The sequence below is a fragment of the Kogia breviceps genome, chromosome 11 (genome assembly GCF_026419965.1).
Source record: "Kogia breviceps isolate mKogBre1 chromosome 11, mKogBre1 haplotype 1, whole genome shotgun sequence".
Classification (NCBI taxonomy): Eukaryota; Metazoa; Chordata; class Mammalia; order Artiodactyla; family Physeteridae; genus Kogia; species Kogia breviceps.
In genome coordinates this window covers 87,214,661-87,230,652 of record NC_081320.1, presented here as the reverse complement: position 1 = coordinate 87,230,652, position 15,992 = coordinate 87,214,661, and positions in this window count along the sequence as shown.

The following is a 15,992-nucleotide window of genomic DNA, read 5'->3' as shown; positions in this document are numbered from 1 at the left end:
CAATTAGAGATTTCAGATGCATCCTATGTTAGTATTATTTCCTGGCTCCTGGGTCGTTTCATCTAAGCCACTTACAATTGTTCTGTGCATTTAAATTATATCTATACCAATCAAATAATTTGTTCAGATAATTCAGGGTATACATTTTAATACATTTACAATAGGGGTACTTATTTCTGGGTTTTGAGCATGTTGGCAAGCCTGTTGTTGCTTCAACATCATCACTTAAAATTATGCACAAAAATGTCTTGTTCCTTTGTGAAGCTGCCTGGTAGAATTTGCCACTTATACCAATCAGTTCCAACCACTAGTCAATCAAGTAGCAAGCATGGGAGAAATAAAACTCAATCATGCATTTAATAAATATTTGCTGAATCAAATTAGCAGTTTTAGGAGAGGCAGAATGTAACATGGAAACAGAACTGGATTCTAGCCAGACAAATGACGTTTACATTCTATCTCCCACTTAAAAAATATGTGACCTTATTTATTCAGCTGTAAAATGGGAACAGTGATGCCTCCAGAACCAATCTCACAGAACTGTTATAAAGGTGAAATTAAATTCACGTAAACTTGTTTTCTACAGTGTATGTCTGAGTGTCAGAATAATTTCTTTCTTTTCAGTAAAACCATATTAGTTATGCTTTATGTTATTAAATCATTGCTTATTTTATATCCCTGATAGATAGTTTTAGATTGCCTGATACTTGTGACTAATACAAAAGTGGAAATAAAACATATAAGAAACAACACAACTATTTTTCAGAAAAGGGATAGACTTACTTTCACCTTCTCTCAGAGGGTCATTTAAGACTGAGGGCAGGAGAGACCACAGAGGAAAGACTTCCAAAGTATAACGGCTCCTGGAGTGATGCTCATGTAGCATAAAGCTAAAATCCCCTCCAATGAAAAATATCTCTGGGAGGCCTTATCTGTATAACATTGTAGTGGCTACTGCGACTTGGGCCGGTTGTGTTATTCTGGTTAGCATTGCCAGAGCCAAAGTCAGTGTGTTTGGACTAGCTACAAAAAAAAAAATTTTTTAATTAAAAAAATAAATAAATAAAAAGAAAAAAAGCTAAATTTCTCTTAAATGAAAGACTACTACAATGTAAGCTCAAAGAAGGCAGGGTATTGTTCAGAAAAAACAATGGAACCCTAATGCCTAGAACAGTGTTGGGTACATAATAGGTTGTTGGATTAATGCAAGAAAGAAATGTTCTGGTGAAAAATTCTGCTCAGGGCGTGAGCCATATCAGAGAGTGAGTGCCTGATCCATAAAGATACTCTCTCTTTGAAGGTGTGAGTGTTAGATGACTAATGACAAGTCACTCAACACTATACTATTTCTTTGTTGGTACTCTAATTTTTTTTTTTTTAAACTGAGGTGATATAATATTATACTTCTATACTGAGGAGATATGAACCAATCCTTCGAATCCATGCAGGAACTCCCTAACTATGTAGCTTGGGAGTATTTCATCCTTGCAAACTTCAATAGCACAATTATTACAAAGAGAAAAACAAATCTTTCCTTGGGTACTCCATAGAAAGATATTATTTTGTTCTACCTAAAGCCAGGAGGCCTTTCAATATTGTTTCTGCTATTGCAGCAGAAAGCATTTTGTAGAAACCCACATACAAGCAATTTGTGGAGAGCATTAGCAGAATGTTTGCACTGGAAGAGTTAGGCCCTGACTGAATGTTCTGTATCTTACACAGCATTCAATAATACCAGGAATGGTCAGAAAAATAGGAATAGTGTCGACGAGTTCTCGTATGGAAACCAAAGTATCTGTACTTTAAATGCTGAGTTCTGTTGGGCTTTCCTGGTGGCGCAGTGGTTGAGAGTCCGCCTGCCGATGCAGGGGACGCGGGTTCGTGCCCCAGTCCGGGAGGATCCCATGTGCCGCGAAGCGGCTGGGCCCGTGAGCCATGGCCGCTGAGCCTGCGCGTCTGGAGCCTGTGCTCCGCGACGGGAGAGGCCACAGCAGTGAGAGTCCTGCGTACCGCAAAAAAAAAAAAAAAAAAAAAAAAAAAAAAAAAAAAAAAAAAAAAAATTCCTGAGTTCTGTAATACAATGCTCTGTAACAAAAAAAAAAAAAAAAAAAGGAGGAAGAGGAACAAGACCAGGAGACGGAGAGGGAGGAATAGGAGGAGGAAGAAGAATGACAATGACTCTCACATAAGTAAATGGTCTTCCAACTGGAGAATTACAGAATCAGGACTAGGAAACAGGAGCAAAATCCATATCAAAACCACTTCATTACAGAGCATTAGTATTAGAGTTAATGCAAGAATCACAATGCAGTTATTTCTGGATATGATTGTAATTTGAAAGTGTCTGTATATTCCCAAGTTATGTGTTTGGCAAACAGTATACAATTCACATTCAGCAGTGTGTGCTCAATTGTTTTCAACTAAAGCTTTGCCATCTTAATGTTGACATTTAAGTTCTAATTTACGGAGAGGCATAAGACCAAGTATACCCAACCAACAACTTTAGTTACTATGTATATGCAAATATTGAGTGGCATCAAGATTGGGCGTCCTCTTGTTTGAGCGGACAGTGTTTTCCACAGGCACAAGATATTCAAATCTTTCCTTCCTTCTTTCTAGTATCAAAATCTACTTATCCTCCAAGTTCCCACTCGCATCTCACTTTCTCCACAAGGCTTTCCTCAGTTATTCTGGAACATGCATCCATTTCATGTGCTGAATTCCCATAGAGTTTGTTGTCTACCATATTTTTGTTGTTGTTGTTATTACTTTACAAGAACTTATATTACTACTAGCCTGTTATATATATATTTGGTATCCTCAAAGAAAAAGGGTGATTTTTTTTTTTTTTTGCAATACGCAGGCCTCTCACTGTTGTGGCCTCTCCCGTTGCGGAGCACAGGCTCCGGACGCGCAGGCTCAGTGGCCATGGCTCACGGGCCCAGCCGCTCCGCGGCATGTGGGATCTTCCCGGACCAGGGCACGAACCCGTGTCCCCTGCATCGGCAGGCAGACTCTCAACCACTGCGCCACCAGGGAAGCCCAAAAAGGGTGATTTTTTGGGGGGTGGTGTCGGTGAAGGGGAAGAAATCCTTCATTTAATATTTACCCAAAGCAGGGCCTTGATAAGAAATCACTGGATGAATATAAAGAGACGTAAATGTCTGTTCAACTGGCACTATGTTTAGAAAAATGTGGGAGAAAGGTAATAGAGGAATAGCCAAAGAGTCAAGGAGTTTTCTTCTGAAATCACATCAAGAATCTGGTGCAAAAGATGGGCCTTTATAACTACTGGTTCAGCAGTTGGAATTGAAGGAGCCGTCTGGGGTGCAAAAGAAGGGTCATTTTACCCCAACTAAAATCAAGAACTTGGTGGTTCTGTGAACCACCAGCATTGAAATGGCAGAAATGAATACAACACTCACTTGTGCCTCACTTGATAGTAGCTGCTGCAAAGTGGGGAACTTTCTATAAATCTGTGAAGAATTAATATACAGTCATCCCTTGGTGTCCATAGGGGCTTTGTTCCAGGAGCCCTAGCAGATACCAGAATCGGTGGATGCTCAAGTCCCTTGTATAAAATGGTATAGTACAATTGAAACATTCGGCCCTCCATATCTGTGGGTTTTGCATCCGCACATTCAACCAAATTTCAATCCGTGGTTGGTTGAATCCCTGATGCAAAACCTGTGGATAGGCAGGGCCGACTGTAACAGTTTATTCTACATGAGCCGTTTTAACCACACAGGGGGTTAATGGTCATATCTGGAAATATCAGTTTAAAATATTAGCCTAGATGAAAAGAACTGTAAGGTTATGGTTCTAGGGGAACACCTGTTGTGTTACTCTTGTTGGCGTACAGCTACTGAAGTTGAGATGTTGAGTAAACCTGAAGTTGAGGTGTTGAATTTTGGAAAACATCATGTAAAGAATGATCACCCTAAGGTAATGAAATTCATGCTTCTTTCTTCTTATATTGAATGACTAGGTTCTGGACTAAAAGATGTCTGTCATGCTGAAGAATTTAACCCAGACCCACATAATTTGCTATTTTGATAAGGCTACACATTAGAAATAAACCTGAAAATCCAATACAGCTCATAAGCATTTCAGGATGCTGTCTTACTTTTTATTTATATTCTTCTAAATTATTAGGTACCCAATGTGCCAAGCTGTTTGACTGTAAAAAAGAAAAGAAAAAAAATAAAAGGAGCTGACTTTTTCCTGAGGGATTTTTTTCCTACCCATGTTCCTATCAGAGTATATGGTACTTGCAAAAAATAACAACTAATTATGTGGTCTCCGTTATAAATTTCTTACCACTATTTCGGATGAATATCCCTTGTTATCTTCAAAAGGTTATTCTGCATTTGAAATTCAAAAGAAAGGTGTTACCTGCTATCTTGCATAAATCTCTAACAATTGCAAATGGAATATATTATCGTCAGATCCGATTGCTTATATCCAATCTTGCCTCATCCCAGCATTTGTAAAGGTAAATGCATAGTAACTTGCTTCTTATTTTCTTGGAATTCAAAATTGTGCATATAAATGAGAGTATCCGTGTTGTGCAATTCCTCACAGACTGTCTTTTTCCATTACTCATTACTCATTACTCTCATATGAGTATGTTACACTGAATGGTGAGAAGGGCTGGAAAGCTTTATTAACTCTAACTGAAATATAACAGGACATTCTTTTTATTTTTATTTTTTATTTTTTTGCGTTACGCGGGCTTCTCACTGTTGTGGTCTCTCCCGTTGCGGAGCGCAGGCTCCGGACGCGCAGGCTCAGCGGCCATGGCTCACAGGCCCAGCCGCTCCGCGCCATATGGGATCTTCCCAGACCGGGGCACGAACCCGTGTCCTCTGCATCGGCAGGTGGGTTCTCAACCACTGTGCCACCAGGGAAGCCCCAGGACATTCTTTTTAAATGCAAGTGAGGGAAAACAAATATCAACTTTATTCCTACTATTCAACATAAGGATTGTAAATACACACAATACTAGTTTGGATGCTCCTAGATTCTCTAAGGTCATTGTGTGGATTGACTATTATGAGATTTTATACTGAAATCTCTTTGTTGAAAGTTTTCCAAAGTGCAAATCCATTTGGACTGTAATCTGCGTACTCAACAATACAGATTAGTAGACTGGAATTACCTAACTCAATCTAGTAAACATTTATTGGGTACCTACTCTTTCTCATCACCACACTAGGTTCTGGGGGGACAGGAAGTCAAGCGAGGCCTTGTCCCTGTCAAGTTCACAGTTGAGTTGGAAAGAGAATGAATAACCTTAAGAATGAATATCCCTTGAGTTGCAACAAGTATAACTAGAAGGGAAGTTGGACAATTTTAGGGTTAAGTCTGATTCAGAATCAGAATCACCTGGGGATATTTATAAGAATAAATATTGCTATCCCCATTCCAGTCTTACCAGTCCAGGATATGTTGGAGTATTACCCAAGGATATGTTCATTTAAAATGCTCTCTGGGTAATAATGATAATCAGTTTGGGAAACACCAGACCAGATGACCTTCAATGTCCTCTGAAAGCTTAGAAGTCTAGGATCCTATGATTGAATTTGGGAAGTTAAAAATGAAGGAACAATATGGAGGCCAAAAGTGCATACGTATCCAGGCTTATCATGCATGAAACATGAAGTATTCTCCCCAAGTCATTTCCAACCGAGTCAATGAAAATCTGTATCAGTAATATGCCTGTTACCCACAAGAGGGCTCCCTGGGAAAAAAACAAAAACAAAAGCAACTCAATCAAAATATTATAAAGCTTGATCTATTTAGAACCACCTCAATTATGTACTTATTCACTGCAAAACACACTTGCAGTATATTCTGGACAGTTTTTGAACCCTATGTAAAGGGACTTATGCTAGATTACCAAGAAGGCCTTATTTAGTCTACAACTTTTTAAGCATAAAGCCAGAAGATTATTGTTAGACTATACGGTAACTTTATAATATATGGTAAACAATAAAGACGTTGTCTTATAGTCCTGTTCATTTTCTGATTTTTTTCTTATAAAATCAGTTTATACATAGCTCATCTATTTTCTTTACATTTTTAGCCTTGCATACTCTTAAGACTTAACCAGTATGTGGACAGGACCTATACAGAGTGTTAAATTACTAACACTGCCCTCAGTGACCTTGCTGAGGCACCAGTAAGGCCATTGAGAACAGAGTGAATATTTTTAAGTATCCAAATCTGGCCCCTGTCCCTGATTCCGTGGGACACCTGTCCAGAGTTTAATCTCCTGAAAGTGCAAAGAGGCAGGTCATATTAGGGGCTGGCTAGCCTGCCTCTGTGAACATATCATTTAGGATTCAGAGTCACAACAGTTTTCCCCCACCTCCTCTTTCATTTGGCTGCTCTCCAATTACATTTTTTTCAGGAAAAGTCCCTGGATCTGTGTTAGCCTCAGGACAACATTTAAATTCATGTTACTGGAGGCATTCAATTTCTGCAATCAGGGGTTTCCTTAGAGCTGCCCCAGTGATGCATACACATCTTCCCACTCTGACTCTGCATATCTGAGAGGTATCTCCCTATGCTCCATGGGCAGCGGTTAAATGCTGTTTTCTGAGTGGCAGTGTCTCCACTCCTGAGTGCTATCTGGCGGTGGCTCTTGTAGGTACCTTCCATATCTGGTCCTTCTTCATAGACCTGGCAGTACCTATCGGACCTCCACATCACATTTGGATCAGTGGCATGAACTTCGTATGTTCCTTGGGTTGAAATCACATTGGTATGAGTTGATGATCTGGGATTGGAATTCTCTGGGTGGAGAAGAGCTAATTCACTGACCATAGCTGCCTTTTCCCCAGATCATGTGGTTACCTGGAGCAGAAGTCGCACTGACATATTTACTGTAGCGAATTCTGATGTCATTTGCAGGAGCAAAGAAGATAATCCCCTGGCTTCTTAGAGCACACATATCAGCCGACAGATTAAATATGAGAATTACATTACCTGAATGGAGAAAGAAGGTAACTGAACTGTACAAACTCATTTAGAAGTGTATGGATCCTGTGTTGCAATATATATTGATTGGCTATTGTGGGGCTTAAAACCTTAATCTGTTTGGCTAACATAACAACATGCAAAGCTGTCTGGCATATAATTTACTGCCTATACATAACACAGTGCAGGGTAATGGCACTACCTATCTCAATCTTACAGTCATTCACTCAGCACCTGCTCTGTGTCAGGTTTCATGCAGTTTAGCAGGGTTTTTACAGGTGAGTAGAATCCCCGCTGGCACTCTAGCTGCCCTTGAGGAGCTCAGAGTGAACTGGAAAAGAGAAGGTGTATATAGGGAGATCAATGTGGACAGAACATAATTAACAGCACTAACTATTCAGAAGAGCAGGATGGCCAGAGGAAGCTGCGGTTTCTTCAGACCTCAGGGCTGAAACTTCTATGATGGGGTACAGGGCTAAGGCAGGAAGTCAAAAGGGGGAAGAACTGTACAGGCAGAGGTAGAATATATGCCTGAGGTCATTTTATTGATTTATTTATTTATTTTAAAATTAATTAATTAATTTAGGCTGCATTGGGTCTTTGTTGCTGTGTGCGGGCTTTCTCTAGTTGCGGCGAGCTGGGGCTACTCTTCATTGTGGTGCGCGGACTTCTCACTGCAGTGGCTTCTCTTGCCGCAGAGCACAGGCTCTAGGCGAACGGGCTTCAGTAGTTGTGGCATGTGGGCTCAGTAGTTGTGGCTTGCCGGCTCTAGAGCACAGTCTCAATAGTTGTGGCACACGGGCTCAGTAGTTGTGGCTCATGGGTTCTAGAGTGCAGGCTCAGTAGTTGTGGTGCACAGGATTAGTTGCTTCGCGGCATGTGGGATCTTCCCGGACCAGGGCTCGAACCCGTGTCCCTTGCATTGGCAGGCGGATTCTTAACCACTGTGCCACCAGGGAAGCCCCCGCCTGAGGTCATTTTAAAGGTTGCTAAGCGACAAGCACATGGGATGTGACAACTGCAAGTGCCACTACATATCACACTCTTTATGGTTGTGCATTTCACACACAAAAACGCAGGCTGCCTCCTCTCAAGTCCTCGTCTCTTAAGAAGGCGCTCAACTGTTTCTGTCTTTAGGAGGCATCACAAACTATATGTGGTGGGAAGAACTTCAAGATGATCTCAAGGTCTCTGCCCCCTGTGGTCACTCCTGTGATTATGTTCCTTATTATATATCAAAAGGGAGATTATCCATGTGGCCCTAAGTTACTCACATGAGCACTTGAAAAGCAGAGTTTTCTCAAGCTGCAGGCAGAAGGAAAGTCAGAGATTCCAAGGGTGAGAGGGAGTCAATGGGCTTTACTGGTTTGAAGACAGAGGGGGCCACATGAGAAGGAATCTAGGCGACCTTAAGGAGCTGAGACAGGCCCTTGCTGGTAGCCAGTGAGGAAAGGGGACCTTAGTCCTACAGCCCACAGAACCGACTTATGCCAACAGCCGGAGTGAGCCTACAAGTGGGTTCTTCCCCAGAGCCTCCAGGTTACAGCCCAGCCTGGCAGATACCTTGATGTTAGCTTTCTGATACCCAAAGCGGAGAACTCAGTCAAGCCTGCTCGGACTTCTGACCTACATAATTGGGAGATAATACATAGGTATTGTTTAAGGACACTGAGTTTGTGCTAATTTGTTATGCAATAACAGAAAACTAATACGCTACGTGTGCATGTTTGCATTATGCCTAGGTTTCCTGTTAGGCATTTTAACTGGTCAGTTCCTTTACTTGAACATTCTAAAATGACAGTGATATCGAAAGAAGAGTAATGCTGTCTTGTGTATAGATATCATAGGCCTGTCTCTCCATCATTAAAGCACTATGGCTGCTTTTTGGGAGGTGTGGGTTGTTGCATGGATCCGCCTGTCCTACTTGGTCCTGCCTGTATGGAGACCATTTGTCTACATAAGGGAAATAGCTGTAGGAGCTGCAGGAGAAAATCATGGCCAAAATGGCCTGACATTAAATTCAGTTCTACGTCTTAAATTGACTCTTTTATATCACTCAGTGAAGTGTACTTTAAAATTCTTAGTTTTTTTATATTTTGATAGTTCCATGTCACTCCAGTACATTTGTGCCTGCCCCTCTGGCAGAGTTGGTAATCTGCATGGTTTGCTTTATTCCACTTATTTTTATTCTGTAGAATACTTGAAGTGTTTTCGGGAGCCTGTGAGGACAGTTCCATACGTTTAATGCTTCCATAACAGACATTCCAGATGGCGTAACCATTTAGGACAGGAAATGCAGATCCCTGCCACAAGAATTTTTGGAAGTCCTGCCATTTTCTCAGGATATGGCTGGGATGTGGGCCAGAACCCTGAAGGCTCAGACTTCTGCTAATACCTCTTTTTCCTTGCTGGGCTGCCAGAACTAGAGGAAACACTTTTTATTTTTCCCTTCAGAATGAAGTTACAGCGTCAGCCTGAAATTTTTGTAGTCTTAGGAATCTACTGCAGTATAGCTGCCCTTTCACTGGAGCTGGTTGATATGTCTTCAAAATCTTCACTCTTTTCAGTTCTTGCAAAGTGTAACTAACTCCTTCTCCCTTGTGATCCTTCTTTTGCCAGAAGAATGAACAAACACTGCTTTGAACTTTTGACCCAGTACTTTCAGTGCATTTGAATCCATTCCACGCAGAGAAAATGGCCTTTGCCATCACTAACTTACCCCTACTCATCAACTAACTGGTACCATATAAGGGTCCCCTGCAAGGCAGTCTGGGGTATACTTGACATAGCCAGGACAGGACTGTCAGATAGTATTTAGACTTCCTTATTAAACCCTAGGTATAGCATCACAACTTCCTAGCCCCCTGAGATATTCTACTGAACAACTCTGGCCCACTGGGCTTTCTCTGTACTGGAAGCTCTGTCCATTTTTGAAAGCTGCTTTTTGAAATTGGTAGGAGCTGTGCATTTAAAAGCCTTGTTTTGCTCTTTCTTGGAGAACAAAGCAGGAATGCACTGTTCCTCAGTGCAACCTTCTCAAACAGCAGCTCAACCAGGGGACAGGGATGTGGCCAGGAGGGGAAGGAAGAGGGCTCTGTGCTCTGAAGTTTCACAGGTGGAGGATGGAAGCCCAATATAGAAGTGTCCTGCTGTTGAGTCCCTACATGTGACTACCACCTACCTTTTCTCCTTTTGTAAGAGGGAGGGCAGGCCTTTGCTTTCCAACTTTACTGGTTATAAAACTGTGGTTCAGAGAGATTGGTATTGCTTCCGAACCCTAGGGTATCTCCCTTTAGGTTAGATTGTAAATGACTGTGAAATGTCTCTATCTTTTGTGGTCTCAGTTTCTCCCAACAACTCTGCATCCAGTTACCTGATGAGTTATACATGATTGCTTTTAATCAATGCCCACTTTCATTTTTCCCCATCCTTTAAGAAGTCCCTGGGGTCATTATCCAATTTAAAAGAGCAAACTTAAGAGCTTGGACATCTGTTGGTACCAGTGGAGCTAAATGAACATAATTTAGCATCAGCAAGAGCTGGATTTAAATGTGGTTTCATTTTTGGTTAAGCAATTTGTTGGAAGAATACTTCCAGAATACTATTTGTATGCTTTTTTTGTCTTTGGGTATTTTCTTAGCCTTTTTACTCTTACTTCAAATTGTAGTCCTTCCTTTCTTATAAATCGTCAAAAAATTCTGCTACCTTAGTGAATAATTGTATGAAAAAGATGTAGGTCTCTAATATTAGCAGTTAACTGGGAGAGAAGTATTAAGTGGGCAAAAGGTGTCATCAACCTGATTTCTTTCAGGAAATGTGCAAAGAGGGAGCTGAGATAGAAACATGGTTTTGATTATGGAAAATTATTTAGCTTATCTGAGCCTCAGTTTTCTCATCTGAAAATTGGGACTGATACTATTGACCTTAGAGAATAGTTGTGAGAATTAAATAAGATAATGTATATATAGAACCTTCCAAAGCTCTTGCCACATACTCAGAATTCATTAAGTATCAGCAACTGTCACCTTAGTTCACACCCATGATCAATAAACAAATTCTCCTTTGCTGAACCAAGCATCAGTGAGCTAGGTGCTAAGAGAAAAGAATATATGAACCTCAACTTTGAAGAAGTTTCAGTATGTTTAGTGACAAGATAAGGAACAACACAGAAAAATTAAAATTGATGGGTCAATTTCTGCCCTATATTTCTCAGTATCCCAGTGAAATATTCAGTTCCACCTCTCATCTCCAATGGGCTGTATCTTTTTGTGCAAATGTAGTTTCCACTGCTGTGAAGAAAGGGCCAACCGGTGGATGACGTCACTTTTCCCAGTGAGATGTGCATTGACCAGACTCATGCACACCCTTCTGTGGAAAGTTCAGCACGTCATGGACACCTAGCATGAAGCCAACAGTATACTCTGTTGGGTGTTCATTATAGGGTTTATTTTAGCGTATGCTATTTTCTTTTCTTTTTTATTAATTATAGAAAAGAAAAAAATGATTCTGGGACAGTTCCAAGAGAAAATATTTGTTTCTACAATATTTAATCATTCAATTTCTCAACTAATGTTGACATTCCTCAGGCTTTCTTCAGGAACTTCCTCCCCAAAGCAGACAGCTCCTCTATAGGAGACTCTCAATTCCTAGGTTTTAGATGCATTTTCATAATTTGGATGGTTCTCTACAATGACAACAAAGCAGTCGTACAGAGCCACATATAAGGAAATTTGAAGCAGTTAAACAATAAAGTTACAGTAAGCCAGCAGTAAGGGAAGGTTGTTTTTTCTTATAGCCTTTTCATTTGCTTTTTTTTTTCTTTTATTTATTATTTTTTTGTGAGACCATTACTTTAGCCGATAGAATGTTCACTAGGGCAATACCCATAGGAAATAGCCATTAGGACATCAAAACAATGGAGAAGATACTTTAAGGCAACAGGCAATTCAAATGTCTTTAAAAAATTTTTTTTCGGGGCTTCCCTGGTGGCGCAGTGGTTGAGAATCCGCCTGCCGATGCAGGGGACACGGGTTCGTGCCCCGGTCCGGGAAGATCCCACGTGCCGCGGAGCGGCTGGGCCCGTGAGCCATGGCCGCTGAGCCTGCGCGTCCGGAGCCTGTGCTCCAAAACGGGAGAGGCCCGCGTACCGCAAAAAAAAAAAAAAAAAATTTTTTTCTCCTAAAAACCAAAGAAGTTTATAAAACGCACAAGCCTCCAAACACTCCCATGAAAACTACTCATGGATATTCAGGTGTGAGTTTTAGACAGGAAAGAAGGCATTGACAAAGTCCATTTTCATTGCATGTCTAGTTAATGACAGTAGGAAAATAAAAATAGAATAAAAATAATACCTATTATTTTGCATTTTTACTGTGTGTTAGGAACTATTCTGAGTGATTTATATTTATTAACTTCTAAAATTCTTGCTACTCCATAAATATTCCATTTTACAAGTGAGGAAACTGAGGCACAGCAAAGTTAAGTAATTTGCCTACGATTATACAGACTGCAGAGCAGGGTTTTTATAACTGTCTCTGAGCAAGATAAATGGAGTTTAAATATAGTTCTTTGGCCATATGCAAATGTAGAGAATGAGTATCACTCCATCTAGTATATCAGCTGAGAAGCAAGGATGTGAGCTAGGACATGAACTGTCTACCACAGCCTGTAAGGACTCATGTGTAATGTAGAGTTAGTTAACATGTACAACATAACCAGGTCAGGGTCACCAGAAGAAGAGTAGATGCAGCGTGAAAAAACTCTCCTGCCATCGTTGGGGCACTAAGTCTAGTTCTCACATCTGTGACAGGTATTGTACTGGACTTCCTATTTTGCACCATGAACTTCTTAAGAGAAGGAGCCATGAGCATCCTTCATGGATTCTCCATAAGAAAACTGTAAGCTCCTCTAGGTCAAAAGTTATGTCTTAGTCATCTCTTTCCATCTCTTTCCTTTGAATCCAGGCCTAGCAACGTGCTTGAATGGCACGTATTAGGTGGTCAGCAAATGGTAGGTTAAGTGTTGAGTGCCTATCAACAAGAATATGTTCAAGAATATGTTTACTTTGTTTACTTTGCAAATATTTGATTTTCTGATAAATCAAGGAGCGTGAGACATACCCTTGGGGAAATAACAGTGGCTAATCCTTCACTAAGCTCTTCCTCTGCCTACCCTGATGCACATTCCTGATTACGGTGAGCTTTGTGGCTGTCAAAATGGGCGCAGTGTATAAATATTTAAAGAAAACAGAAAGAAAAATAAGTTGGAAAGTGATTAATGGAGTTAATTTTCTAATTATATAATAACAGAGCATTATGTCAAAAGTACGTCATTAAAAAAAGATTACCTATAATTAAATTTTAAATTTGATTGAAGAATGTTGAATTCATTACTTCATCGAGGAGCTCCCAGGATCATTCTTTTCTCCTATTAATTCTGTTTCTTTGAGGACAAACCTTCATTTCATTTGTAAACATATTTTTTTTATTTTAATAAAAATTTGTATTTTAAAAATATTCAACCAAAGAATCAGCTACAGAAAAGAGATTACAATGTTAGAGGATAAAAGAATTGTTCGTTCCTATAAAAGGCAGAACTAGGAGCTGGTATCTAAGTTCAGCTCTATTCGTCATTATCTCCCTCTAAAATGAGGATGTATGGGAAGAAATGCCAAATACCACCCACCTGAGAGAGTAGAGACTCCAGTAACCACTGAGACAATTGAACAGCGTGAAAAAGTATAGTTCTTATCTTTCAATGACTACTCTTTTGTGTTCATATAAACGTAGGTGAGGTACTCTAAGTAGGTGACCCATCTGGATCCTTTACTAGTTTTTAGGTTTCCCTGAAAACTCCTTAACTATAGCTCAATGAGAATTGGTACATAAGAAGTAATCACTGCATTTACAGTTGTAGTAGTATGGACATCCATCACCATGGAACAGGAAAACACAGGAATCAGAAGAGCTTTACTCCCAACTCTCCCCAAGGTAGGTTGGCCAACGTATAACTTCTTCTCTCCACAAATTCACAACATAAGGAGTGTACCTTCCTCTCCACTTCACAGGGTGGTTCTGGTTGTCAAATGAGTAATGTTTATGACTGTCTATCTTAGAACCCAGAAGGTATTTTCCAGGTGTAGGTTATCAGATCAACAAGGCCTAACCCATAGTTGCCTTCTGGACAACAGGACACCAGCTAGCCTGACAGGTATCCTTTTCAAATGCTTAAGGTATGAGGCACATGTTATGTTTTTCATAATTCCAGTTGCCGTCAAGAATTGTTGATGACTTAGAGAGAACACTGATTTTTCTGGTGGTGTTTACATGCATGCTTTCTGCAGCCATTAGTGGTCCTCATAGAATTGATGGCTTTTTGAACCATGTCAATGAGATTATTGATTCTTGGAAGGGTCCTAATCTAGGAAAACTTTTTAACTGTTTGCTATTGGCTTTTATTAAAATATAATGTAGCAACAGGATTGAAAAATTCAAGCATTGTGTGATTGCCTGGAGATCTCAAAGTAAAAATCAATGTAGCTAATCTATTTAATGTCACGAAACACACACACACACACACACACACACACACACACACACACAAACACACACACACACACACACAGTGGGGGGAAGTCAGTTAAGATTCATTATCAAGAAGGCGATCTTGTGGGAACGTGCTCTGCTGTGCCAGCCAGCCTTCCAGCCTGTTCCCTGCCCTTATGTGCCCAGCTGTCTTAGCCAGAATCTAACACGCCAACCTCCCTGTGGCTCCTTTAGTGCTTCCTCACCTCCACTCTGGCCGTATTTCCCTGCCTTGTCACATATAAGTTTCTGGTCCCTTCCTCTCTTCGTTCTGTAGCTTCTTGCCCTAATAACCCAGCAGACTGGAAAACACTATCAGTCAGCTCTTTATAATTCTTTGTGAAGTATTCATCCTACCATCAGGCAAGAAATTGGAGCTGTAATATCCTTATGAACACAAGCTCAGTAATGGCTTATAATGTCTAGGGCACTGGGCATGGAAAAGTGACAGACAATAATTTTAAAAACTGAGATAACTAACATTTAAATGTCCAAAGTGATAGTGAATCAGACACAGCTTACTTACCACAAAATTAACAAGCAAAAGAATGACCCACAAGTATCTCACCCCCTCCAGCACACACTTTAATGAACAGAAACTCGTTCATCTCTCTTTTTTTCAGATCCATAGTGAACACAGTATGTCCCTAAATGGTCATATCTTTTAAAAAAATGTTGATATAGGCAAGAGAAATTAAATTGTAGCATGGACAATAATCTAGTCGCAGTGAGGAAAATCTCTCAAGTAGTAATTTTGGAATTCTACTAAGTTATCAAAAGAAGGAGAAAAATCCAATTCCATTTTTCTTTATGAATCCGTCGAGTCCTATGGAAAACAATGAAATACACTATTAAGGCAGATAAGTCTGGGTGTCCCTTGGTGATAAGAGAGCCACGAGGGGAAATGAAACAGGGCAAGAAAATGGGATCACTTTTTTTTTTTTAAACATCTTTATTGGAGTATAACTGTTTGACAATAGTGTGTTAGTTTCTCCTTTACAACAAAGTGAATCAGTTATACATATACATATGTTCCCATATCTCTTCCCTCTTGAGTCACCCTCTCTCCCACCCTCCCTATCCCACCCCTCTAGGTGGTCACAAAGCACAGAGGTGATCTCCCTGTGCTATGTGGCAGCTTCCCACTAGCTATCTAATTTACATTTGGTAGTGTATATATGTCCCTGCCACTCTCTCACTTCATCACAGCTTACCCTTCCCCCTCCCCATATCCTCAAGTCCATGCTCTAGTAAGTCTGTGTTTTATTCCCATCCTACCACTAATCTCTTCATGACATTTTTTTTTCTTAGAGTCCATATATATGTGTTAGCATATGGTATTTGTTTTTCTCTTTCTGACTTACTTCACTCTGTATGACAGACTCCAGGTCTATCCACCTCATTACAAATAACTCAGTTTCATTT